The following is a 10,997-nucleotide window of genomic DNA, read 5'->3' on the forward strand; positions in this document are numbered from 1 at the left end:
AACCACCCACCCTCCCATCCATCCATCCATCCATCCATCCATCCATCCAACCACCCACCCTCCCATCCATCCATCCATCCATCCATCCAACCACCCACCCTCCCATCCATCCATCCATCCATCCACCCTCCCATCCATCCATCCATCCATCCATCCAACCACCCACCCATCCATCCATCCATCCATCCATTAGTTCACAACTTCCTCTTTTTTCCTTTTTCTTTTCCACTTTTCCACTCATCTGTCTTTACATTCTGTTGTACAAGAAAAATAAATTCAAAAGATTTATTTTTCAGACTGTAGTTAATAACAGTGTATCTTATTCTTGTAAATTGCTAAGAGAATAGATTCAAGTGTTTTCACTACAAATAAGTGATTCCTATTGAAGTATTACATAAATCCACTAGCTTGATTTCATGTTATCTCAAGATATCATGTTGTATATCATAAATATGTACAAATATTACCTGTGAAAATGATAATAAGAAAAAATAGGCATACATATGATTGGGAGAGAAAGAGAGAGAGAGAGAGAGAGAGAGAGAGAGAGAGAGAGAGAGAGAGAAGATGCAGAGGGAGAGAGAGAAAAAATAAAATATCAATTATGGGAAGAAAGAAAAGGTCATTGCAAGAAGTTGGGAGAGTATTTTGAATGGGAAATTCAGGCTTTCTTGGGCATCCAGAGAAAAATTCTCTGAAAATGGGCCATTTGACCTGGCACAGGAGGAATGAAGGGGGGGGTGTCACAGTGATGCAAGCAGAGGAAAAGGCACCGACTCTTCTGGGCACCGTGAGGGTCCGTGGGACTCAGATCCATCCCTCCTCTGTCTGGACCTCAAATGCTACCCTCTGGGGAATGGCACAAAACATCTTCCACCCCAGAGTCTAGAGAACTGGGAAACGCCAAGGCCACACCCACATCTGGGCTGCGGTGACCTCTCCCTGTGTGAGTCGCTTCCTTGGGCCCCTGCCCGCCTCCTCCTGCTCCTCTTCAAAGATGAACTAGACAGCACGGCTCAGCCCTGTGCAATCATGGAGAAAAGAGGCAAGAAAATGTAGTGTAAATCAAAGCTCAGGGCACCACACTCCGCAGCTCCCTGAGGGACAATCGTCACCTTCACCTTTCTCCTCATCACAGGAAGCGGTGACTCAGGAGGTCAATGCAGTGCGTGTGCCCAGGACAGCGGCCAGCAGCTGTCTTAAGGTATGGAATATCAGGACTAAGGGCAGGTTTTCCCTGAGGGCTAATCCTGCTGGCAGTCTGCACAGAAAACCCCACTCTACTCTCCAGACAAGTGTAAGAGAGTCACTTCCTGGCTGTTGATCCCTTTCAGGAGGTGAGGTCCTGGGGATCAGAGAAGTCCAGTCCCTTGCTCAGGTCTGCACAGCTCCTGAGTGCTGGGGTAGGAATCTGAATCTGGACTACCTCCCTGAGCCCACAGTTAGTGTTTTTAACCACCAACCCACTTTGCTGCCTGACGCCTAAGGGCCCTGTCTCCCACTTCGCCTTGTATACTGCATCCACAAAGAAGGATACCTGGAAGAGGAGCCCTGCAGGTGGAGCCCTGGAGGACGCCTGGGCTTGAAATCCTCCCTCTAAGAGAAATTAGCTGTCCTCCACAAGATTTCCTCAAGAATACAGGACCCTGGAGACATTAAAAAGAAACTCATAAAAGATTCATCTCTGAGTAGTAATTGCATCGTAAAAAGTATGAGTTGGAAGAGCACATGCAAATGGGGCCGTGCAAATTAATGATGTAAACAGTGGGAACGAGGGTGCATATTCAGAGGCTGTGCACACATATTGTCCTGCACCACCTTCTTCGGCATGCCGGCCAAAGCAGCCTGGCAGCAGTGTGTCCTGAGGCTCAGGAGACCGCTTCAGACTGTCCTCAGCCACCACCTCCCAAACCCAGCTCCGCGTCCCTTCTTAGGCACCTCCTGGAGACTCCGATGTAGTTGTTGCTGTCTTGCTGTCAACATGCTCTGAGCACCTGCTGTGTGCTGGGGTTCATGCTCTGGTTTCTGCTCCACAGTCCTACCTGCCTCTACTCTGATCTCCACACATGCGAACCTGCTGAATCCAGAGAATGAGGATGGACATCCATGAACTGGAGGGTCCACAAGGCTTGGTAGGATGGCTCGGGACAAATTCCACTGTGGACTGACTGGGGCTGGATCTCAGCTCTCAGGGTCAGACTCAGAAACAGGGAAGACTCCCCGCTGGAAGGAGGGTGGCAGGGGAGGGAGGCCCTGGTGCAGTGGGCTGCAGGCTGGCACTCCAGAGAGGAGGAGGCCGATGCAGATGCTGGGAAGGACTAGGACGAGGGTGAGCTGAGTCAGCCCACGCTAGGGAATCACAGGCATGCATGTGGTTCAGATGGAACTGATGGTGGCCTGGCAAAGCCCTGGAGACGGGGCAGGACATTCTGGAATCAAAGCTATCACTCTAATTTGTAGTAAAAGCCACTTTTACTCCTCCACAAGCACTCTGATTCTTTGTCCTGCAAGAGTTGGGACCTGCTGCGGATGGGTCTCTCCAAAAGAGAACTCTTTTATAACCTCCCTTCATTTTCAGGGTGGGTTTTCTGGGAGCCTGAGGTGCTGTGCCCGTGTTTCCAGCTACATCACAGTGGGGGGAAGATGTGAGAAGACTTCGGCACACAATGTTCTGGAATGCGCCTCTGCGTCAGCTCCTCTGCTGTATTTCATTGCACTTTGGAGTTCTATATATAACTTGATATGAAAAGTGGTTCCTATTGCTTGAATAAGAAAACGCCACTTAGGATGGGCAGGGACCGAGTCTGAGGGTGGGAGGAGGAGGAAGGGAAGGGGATATAAAAAGACCCAAGATGCGTCACGTACGTGACTCTCCGCGAATGGAATCTTTGTGTGTCACAAACATGAACTGGAAATAATGATAACAGCACTAAGATAATAATAGAAAAGGGGCTCTAGAGACGGAGGAAGGGAGGGAGTGGGAAAGGGGATAAAAAGAATCGAGGTATACATAACCACCCTCAAAGGTGACTATAGACACCGTGTGGTCCAGACATATACAAATAAATAAAAAGAAAACCCCATTCAATCCAGAGAAGAGTCCAAAGTCTTGGAGTTGATGTTCAAGGCCCCGGAAGGTCCAGACCAATCCCACTTCCCTGGTTCCATTAAGTGTCCACACCTTGGCCTCGAAGAGACTCGCACCCAGCCTTAGGCCAAATGCATTCCTAGCCAGCCTCAGACCCGCAGCTCTCCATGTCTCTGTCCCTGCAGGTGCCTGTTCCCAGAGCTGTCCCTTTGCTCCCCGCCACCACCAAGTGTCTCCAACTTTGCCACACACCATGATGCTCCCCAAGAATGTTGAGCCACCCAGAGAGAGGACAATGAGTTCTTTCTGCGGAGCCATCACGTCCCTCAGGACTGCAGGTTCCAGGAGAGCAGGATCTGGACTTGGTCATCAGCAGGGTCCAGTGCCATGCCTGACTCAGGCAGATCCCCAAGAAATGACTGCCTTGGGTGTCAGGAAAGGATGGGATGGGAGTGTGTGGGTGAATCAGTTAAAGATGGGTAGGTGGATGGATGAGAGGATGGAAGGAAGGGGCTGCTGGTGGGTGAACACGTGGATGATGGGTGGATAAGCAGGAGGGAAGGAAGGAGAGAGGGAGGAAGGAAAAGAAAGAGAAAAGGGGAAGATGAAGGGGAGGCAAACCCTTTCTCATGCCGCAGGCTCTGGGTGCCCTGCAGCTGGAGGCCTTCGCCTGCCCACGGCCTCTCACCCGTCTCTCCCCACTCCCTCCCGTCCTCCATCACAAAGCCAGCCCTTGACATGCCCTCGCCTGAACAGCGATCCTTGAGCAGCCTCCCGTAGCCTGTTCCTGCTCTTCCTACAAGCAGAGAAGCAGAAAAATCCATCCTGATGAGGAGGCAGCTGCCCGCCACCCTGCCCCTCCTCCCCAGCCCGCAGCCTGTAACTCTCAACCAGTCAGGCGGAAACACAGTCAATTTTTTCCAGGGTCGAGCGCCCGGCTGGAAGGCACAGCCCTGTGGGGTGACAGGCGAGGCTGGGGTTGTTTCTCCTCCATCCTCCCACCTCATGCGTCTGGTCGCTGCCAGTTGTGACACTGGAGGGGGGGCATAGCCCTTGCACTGCCATCACCATGCAAGGTGCTCCCCTAAGACCTCATCCCTTCAAACATGGCAGGGTGCTCCTTCTGCCCCCACCTGCCTGCCTGCTCACCTGGACACAGCCCCTTCCACCCACCTGCCCTCGGTGACTCAACTGTAGGCTCCAGGCAGAGGAAAGTGCAACTGATGCACTTGTGCCCAACCAAGGATCGAGGGGCTCTTCGCTGGGTGAGGTGATGCGGCCTCAAATAGCTCTCTAGTTAGTGCGGGGTGTGGAGGGCAAGAGCTCCAGCCCCCTGCTCACAGCAGCTGCCCTCAGATGCAGGGCTCAAGCCCCCTTCTGGCAACCACTGCCCTGGCTCCCAATCTCTAGGCAGGGGACTAGAACCATCTCAGCCCCTGAGGGACCAGCTGGGGTCCCTGGTGCACCCAGGCCACATCCCAGCTTCTCTCTCTGTTAATTCTACTTCTTTTTCTCTCCCTGCGAGTTTAGAGCCTGAAGGGACGCCCATGGCACCCCGAGGACCCCTCGTGCTGCTCACGGGTCTCAGTCTACAGGTCTGCATCCAGGGAGCCCACCCGCCCCAGCTTGGTTCCCTTGCTTATGCCACCACCACGACAGTGCTGCCCAGCACGGTCCTTGTTGCCAGTGTCAGCCACCCGAGGCCCTGAGAGGTGACAGGTTGTCCCAGGTCAGTCCCCGAGCATGTCAGGTCTGGGACTCATCCCCAGACTATCTGACTTGGTTAGCTGAGGATCCACTGTACAGCGTCTGTTCCCCACTCGATGGAGACTTGTGACTCCTCGCTGGCTGCACAGAGCCTCCCTGCTGGTCTCCAGACTGGAGGATCTACTTCCTGGCCTCACTACAGACTTGCGCCTCCTTCCACTGCTGCCTCAACCACATCCCAGGGACCCTGCTGTGTCGCAGGAGGCTGGACACATCTGGCTTTAGTCCTGGTCTCTTAGCATCACTTTATTCCCAGCCCAGGCTCAGTTCTCTCATCTTTCAAATGGGTCATTTCAAGGACAACATGAAATGCCATGTGCAGAAGATTTGGCCCAGGGCTGGGCACATGCTGGCTTCTGAGTAACTCTTACTTTCTCTCTGTATCGCTAGAGACAATGTCTAATCTGATGCAGACCACCTTGCTAGGCACGACGTAAAGTCATTAAATCATATCACTATCAAATCCCTGCGTCGACTCTAGGAAGCCCCTCAGTCAGTCCCATTTCCCAGATAAGAATGGGGAGATGACAGTGGACGCACAGGTCTCACACGAGGAGGAGGAGCAGTTGGGACCTGAACCCCTCTGCAGTTCCAAAGCTTGGGGCCTGGCCTCGGCCTCTCCTTCTCACTCTGGTTTTCTTGTACCCTCAGCTCCTGGGCCTCTGTCCTGGGCTGTCTGGTGTCCCCCAAGTCTTGCCACTGGGGTTGCTACGGCTTAGAATCATGTTTCCAGTGCCCTGCAGAGACAATCTGTGGAAATCATGTGCCCCGGGGATCAAGTTGCTCATGAATTTGACCTAATGACAAAAGCCTGTTCCTGGTCAGGGAGCTTCCTCATGTCACCACCGAATCTTCTCACCAGTTCTGTCTCCCAGGGGAAACCATTTGCGGCTTTGATGTCATCCAGTCACAGGGGAGGTGCTACACTGGCCCTGGCGGTGGCCTTAACTCTGTAACTAAACATCTGTGACTATCCATAAAGAAAACCAGAGCATGTGGTCACTGGTCACAAGGCCACAGGGACAACCACGGTGAGGGCTGGGCTCTGGGATATATCACGAGTCTCCTCTTGTGACCGTCCCAGGACCAGTTCTGACCAGGAGGCAGCCAGCCCCAAATTCCAATCCTGCATCTTTCAGAGACTGGTCGGTTCCCGTGGCCTCCCTCCTCTTGCCTAGGTTTGCTCTCTGAGTACAGAGCAGACAGCTCCTCTGTAGCATTCATGAAGCTATGGAATGCGATCAGCCCTACTTAGCTGAAGGACCCCTCCTACCCCTGTAAAGCTTGGAAGACGCCAGGCTATGATTGATTGTACTTGCAGTGGAAGGAGATGGGGTGGGGGCCATGTGGGAACCCCGGAAAGCCCAGACCAAACCTCAACGGGTATCCCCCAAATGCTGCTGCCCAGCTCCATCAGGATGGCACAGTTAGACCTTTGGACAGGCTCCTTCTTCGCCTCCTCTCTGGCCAACTCAAAAATTGCTGGATTTACCAAGTAGATTACATGGCACTTAGCTAATGAAGTGACACCCCCCACACCCCAAGATATCGATCAGCCCCTGGCAACCATGCAGCTTGCAGACAGTTGAAAAAGAAAATCAACCATTAATAAAATTGCATGGTGGGGAGAGGGGGGTGAATGGGGTGGAGGAGGAGGGGCTGGAGGATGGAGGCGAAGTTAACAGCTGAGGAATAAGCAAAACACCAAGAAATAGGGGCCCTTCTGAGCCACAGCAGCATAAAAAATGAGAGGAGGTTTTGCAGCAAGCCGGGCCCATGAGAGAGCCCCTGCCAGGTATGTGACTAGCAAGGGACAGTGGGAGACTCCAGGCCACAGATGACAAAGGTCACAAATGCCGGACTGTCCACGGGTGTTTTCTTTGCTCCCATATGTGGTTTATTTAAAAGAAATTTGCTGCCAGTATTCTTCTTTTTAAAAAATAGGGCTTTTCGTATAAAAATCTAGATTGTTGGGATTTCTTGGGAAATTGGAGCCCATTCTGACTCAGGAGGGGGGCTTGCATTCTTCTGTGGCAGGGCCCGAGCAGAGGGACACCAGCTGGCCCTGGAGCTAGGGCATGTGGCATCCAGCTTGCCCAGTTCCCCTGCAGCCCTCATGCACACGCCTATGACCTCCCAGGGCCTTTGAGCTGGAGACTATGATCACGAGTCTGAAGTATGGCAAAAATGTGTCCATGGGGATGGAGACGGTGTGTGTGTGTGTGTGTGTGTGTGTGTGTGTGTGTGTGTGTGTGAGAGAGAGAGAGAGAGAGAGAGAGAGAGAGAGAGAGAGATGCACACAGCCCCGTGCACACACACATACACAGACGCGATAAACACATGCCAGAATGGTAACAGTGGTTACTTTTCCCCAAGTGAGACTTTATCTTCTTGTCCTTGTTGTGCTTCAGATTCCCATCAGTAGAAAACAATAGACTGGCTTTAGGAAAAAAAAAATCAATCTCTGCAGCGCGTTCTTCTGTTCATCACCATGATAGTCCTAGTACCAAGCAGGAAAATGCCACAACGCCAAGCTGTGACTATGTCTAAAGAGGGGACTGTGGCCAGCCCATCACCTGTGTTTCCTGCCACACAGTCCCTTCACATTTCCATGGGGGGCACCGCACACCAGGCGTGTGGCAGGTGAGGAAAAGCACGATCCCCCACGTCTTGCTGAGAGGCCTCAGGCATGGTCAGTAGTGACGTTGGGCCACCCCTCACCCCTTCTCTCCACCTGGTACTGGAGCAAATTCTAGCAGAGGCGGCAGCCTGGCAGCCTGGCATCCTACCCTGGACCTGTGGAATACCAAGGGGCATCATGTCAGTGGTTCCAGCGCCAAGTACTGATGGGCATGCCCATACTTATGTGCTATTTGAAAAACGTAGGAGACCATAAACTGGGCTCTCCACTCAGTCGCTTCCTCCCCAAGTGACCTTGTGCGGGTGAATTAAACTCTCTAAGCCTGTTTACTCTTTGTGCTAGAAAATGAGGTCCAGTCCACCTCCTAGGGTGGGAGGGAGGATTCAGTGAGGGAAAAAAATTGTGTGCCGAACTCTGTGCCTAGCAGAGAGCAGACAGTCAAAAGACATGCCCTGTTATTTACGCCATTACTCTCCATGCTACTGAAACCACCTACTGTGTGCCAGGCACCATGGAACTTTTCTCAGCCAGTCAACTTCCACAGCTCCCCGGGGAGCTCAGCGTCACTGCGCCTCACTTTAGAAACAGGAAGTTGGGTCTCAGTGAGGGGAAGGGGTCTGATCTGTGTAACTCACAGAGGACTCACCTTGTTTACCATGATGACCCCGCCAGGAGGCTCTGCTCTATGTATTCTTCAAGCTGAAATCAGGTGAACACACACTGTGTGCCAGTTCTCATCATGCCAGTCTCTCACCTAATTGCCAGGTGTGAAATTCAGAGCAAGAGTTTTAAAAACAGCCGCCAGACTCATGTTCCTCATCCACCTTATGAGGTGGTTTAAGCCAGTACCTTTACCTCCAGGCCTCAGTTTTATTGTCTGTCAAATGGGTATGCTGACTGGAGCCCTGAGTCACAAGATGGTTAACCTGCACAAGTAAGAGCTCCACGAGACAGAAGCAGTAATCAATAATGATATAATTACTCCCACTTTACAGATAAGGAAAGCTGTTACCCTGCCTCTTCAACATTCGCTCATTCACCCACTTGTCCCTTCACTCATTCATTTATCCATCCATCCTTCTGCTAGCGCAGTGAAAGAGCTCGGCCATGCACCCAGAGCCCAAAAATGTCAGTGCCCCAGAAACCCGTGTGCAGGAGAGAAGCAGCGAGCAGCTCCCCACCCCAGGCCTCCTCCTGTCTCTGCCGGGGAAGCAGCTGCAGCCAGACATTTGGAAGCCATTACAAACATCCCCGTCTGATTCTATTTCCCCTGTGTGCAACTTAAAGCAGTGGATTCCAAGGAATTTTGGCTGAGTTCCTTGGCAGAGGGAGCCCCACAGGAATGGCGAGGGAGCCTCCCCAGGCGCCCCATCCACAAACAGCCTCTCCATCGCAGAGAGCTCGCAGCAATGGTCGGGAAACCGCAGAGCTTGGGGGAAGAGATCTGAGATTCAGCACCCGAGAGAGAGACTTGGACCTCAGCCCAGGCTTGGTCTCTTCCAGATGGAGTTACTGGCCTGGGCCTCAGTTTCCCTTTCTGTGTAATGGGAGTCATCGTAGTAAACATATGCCTATCCTAGAGCTGAAATATCTACTTCCTCTCAAGTTTGCTTTTCAGTAAAGTCAAGAAGGGAAGAAATTGCATCAGAGAAGATCCTAACCCTACAGTTAACCCACTGGCGTGCCAGGTACCCTTAACAAAGTCACCTCGCCTCTTTGTGCCTCAGTTTCCCCAAGCTTTGACCTCTCATACTCCCACCTTCCCTACATGGCTGGTGCTGGGGCTGCAGCCACTCTCATAGCAGGACCCCAGCCCCTCCCTGTGCAGTGCCCCTTCCAGGGCCCATCGCCACCGGGTGTCCTGACATCTCTCAGGTCTTTGTCTATACCCGGCAAGGCCATGGTCTGCCCGGCTCCTCTCATCCCAGCCTCCCTTCTCTGCCCACCTTCCCTGCTCTGCTCCTCCTCTCCACGCTGCATCGGCCAGGATCCTGAGGCCCCTAGGAGCCTGTGGAGGAGGCCCTGTGAGCTGGGGCACGGGGCTGGGGGTGGGGGAGAACAGCCTGGAGGAGGGCAAACGTGGGCCTCCTCTAGGGAGATCCTTGGCTTCTGTGCTGCCACCTCAGGCCCTCAGGGCCAGCCTGATCTGTGCCACACTAGACCTTCCACTGTGGTGAAGAAACTGCTAGAAAACGGTGGCCTAGGGGGTGCATGTGGCACATGCTGTGTGTATAGTGTGCATGCTCAGTGTGCATGTTGCATATGCACGTGTGACACGTCTGTGTGTGGTACATGGGTGTGCAGTGAGGGGTATGTGTGCTGTGAGGTGTGTGTGTGTGTGTGTGTGCCCACATCACCTCCCCTTTCTCTGTTGGGCTTTACCTCAGCCCTAGGAGCAGAGAGAAGAGCAAGCGAGGTGCCACGTGTGAGCATCGATGCCCGCAGCTGGGCTCCTGCAGCCTCTCTGGCTATCCCCTCATCTCTGCAGACATCACTAGCTGCTGTGTGAGTGAGAGGGCCCCGTGACCCTGGGCACAGGCCTCCCTTCCAGCAGCTCAGCCAATCCTCACACCCGTCTCCGCTTCTGAAGAGGACGCTGCCCTGGGCTCCTCCCTGCAGGTGAGTTGCCCGGGCACAGCCAGCTAAGACACAGACAAGGTGTCCAGGCAGCAGACGGGGTGCTCTGCCCGTTCCTCCCCTCCCTGCACTTAGTGGGTCTTTGGAGAGTGACCAGGGCCAGTCCTTACCTCTGGGCCTGCAATTTCTTCAAGTATTCGTACTTTCTGGCTTCATCTTCTCTGCCCTCAGCTCTGAATTCTGTCCCTTGGGTTCCATCCTCCTCTCACTTATTGTTCCTTTTTTACTGTTTTCCTTTTCTTCTTTCCCCTTCTCTCTTATCTCTTTCTTCTCTTGTCTCTCTCATCTGTTCCTGTAGTTACACTTCCGTGTTTCCTATGAGCCTCTCTCCGTCAGTGTCTCTGTCTCTGCCCCTCCCATCTCTGAGTCTCTCCCTTCCCCTGCACCTGGCCCCACCCTTCCCTCCCTCTGTCCCTACATGTGGGTCTCCTCCTCTGCCCCTGCAGCTTTGCCTTTCCTTTATCTTTCTGCCTCCCGCCTGCCACCACCCATTCATTTTCTCCATCCTCTCCCAGGAAGATGCTACCAGCCTATTCATCCTGGCACAGTCAGGACTCGGGAGGGAGCCAGCAAGTTTCCTGATGAGTGATTTCCCTCCCCGCTGAGTCACAGGGCTGTCAGAGATGGTCTGCAAAGCCTGGCTGTCTGCTCTCTGTCCACCCTCCCAGCTTCTCCGGACCCTTGTCCCGCTGAGCCTAGCAGGGGCTCAGAGCGTGGACAGCAGGGCAGGTGGGAGACTCGATTTCCTTCTCCCCCCACCCCCCAGCAGTCTCCCTTCACACGGTCACTTTGATTTTCCCTTAATCCTTCACTCCGAGCTCCCTCAACCACCCCTTGGAACCATTGCCTGTTTCCTGCCATGAC

At 53.3% G+C, this 10,997-nt stretch overlaps 2 long non-coding RNA genes across 2 annotated transcripts; both read right to left on the bottom strand.

The window, feature by feature from the left end:
- Window positions 1-275: 275 nt before the first annotated feature.
- LOC134470685 (uncharacterized) lies at window positions 276-6,364 on the bottom strand. Its single transcript, XR_010039743.1, has 2 exons — window positions 1,538-6,364; window positions 276-1,022 (listed from the first exon to the last, which is right to left on the bottom strand). It is a non-coding gene; the product is annotated as an uncharacterized LOC134470685 (long non-coding RNA).
- Window positions 6,365-7,216: 852 nt separating this feature from the next.
- Window positions 7,217-10,478, bottom strand: LOC106025296 (uncharacterized). Its single transcript, XR_001198867.3, has 3 exons — window positions 10,244-10,478; window positions 8,143-8,250; window positions 7,217-7,651 (listed from the first exon to the last, which is right to left on the bottom strand). It is a non-coding gene; the product is annotated as an uncharacterized LOC106025296 (long non-coding RNA).
- Window positions 10,479-10,997: the final 519 nt, after the last annotated feature.

This window comes from Cavia porcellus, unplaced genomic scaffold, assembly GCF_034190915.1.
Source record: "Cavia porcellus strain 051 isolate PalLab524CR breed Dunkin Hartley unplaced genomic scaffold, mCavPor4.1 scaffold_16, whole genome shotgun sequence".
NCBI lineage: Eukaryota > Metazoa > Chordata > Mammalia > Rodentia > Caviidae > Cavia > Cavia porcellus.